The sequence below is a fragment of the Crocuta crocuta genome, unplaced genomic scaffold (genome assembly GCF_008692635.1).
Source record: "Crocuta crocuta isolate KB4526 unplaced genomic scaffold, BGI_CrCroc_1.0 scaffold175, whole genome shotgun sequence".
NCBI classification, from domain to species: Eukaryota; Metazoa; Chordata; class Mammalia; order Carnivora; family Hyaenidae; genus Crocuta; species Crocuta crocuta.
The window spans coordinates 3,204,656-3,205,252 of record NW_027530988.1 but is presented as its reverse complement, the minus strand read 5'-3'; the positions used below and the strand labels follow the sequence as shown (position 1 = coordinate 3,205,252).

At 64.3% G+C, this 597-nt stretch overlaps 1 protein-coding gene across 1 annotated transcript in view; it reads right to left on the bottom strand.

The window, feature by feature from the left end:
* Window positions 1–277, bottom strand: part of NYNRIN (NYN domain and retroviral integrase containing) — a 23,179-nt gene extending 22,902 nt beyond the window's left edge. The window contains exon 1 of the mRNA XM_077770481.1: window positions 267–277. The gene's annotated coding sequence lies outside the window, so the exon portion shown is untranslated. The remainder of the gene's footprint in view (window positions 1–266) is intronic.
* Window positions 278–597: the final 320 nt, after the last annotated feature.

Below are 597 nucleotides of genomic sequence, written 5' to 3'. Positions count from 1 at the left end.
AAAGGAGGGGACGACGGGGCGGGGGAGGGGGGGAGGGAGCGAGAGGGTCCTGGAAACCTCGGCCTTCCACCTAAGTTTTAGGCCCGAAGCCAGAATCAGAGGTCAAAGTTAATTTCCTTCCACGTTCCCCTTTCCTGAGTGGAAGGAAGAGGAAGGGGAAGGAGGGGCGTTCCGGTGGGGGAGAGGGGGCTCGGTTTCGGGGACTTTCTCCCAGCTCCTCCCACCGCGCCCCTCCCAGCCCTCCCCGGAGAAGCGGAGAAGAGGACCTGTGCCACTCCTTCCCCCGGTGGAAAGGGTTAAGGGAGAGCCGGGGAGGGAGCCGGGGAGGCTGGGGCCGGAGGAAACTCCGGGCTGGAAACCTAGCAGGAAGCAGAGGGTAACGGCACCGCCTCCCCACCCCACCCCCAAGTCTGGGGACAGCCGGGGCTGGCAGGCAGCCCAGACCCTCCTGAAGCCCCCAGGGCTGGAAGGGCGGGGAGAGCCGCCTGAGTTTTCAGACTGGCGTGGTTAATGAAAGCCCCTTTTAGCAAGTTTGAGTAATGCCGGGAGGGGGGTGCTTCAGGGCTGAGAGTGAGGGTCTGGTCAGTAACGCAGGCT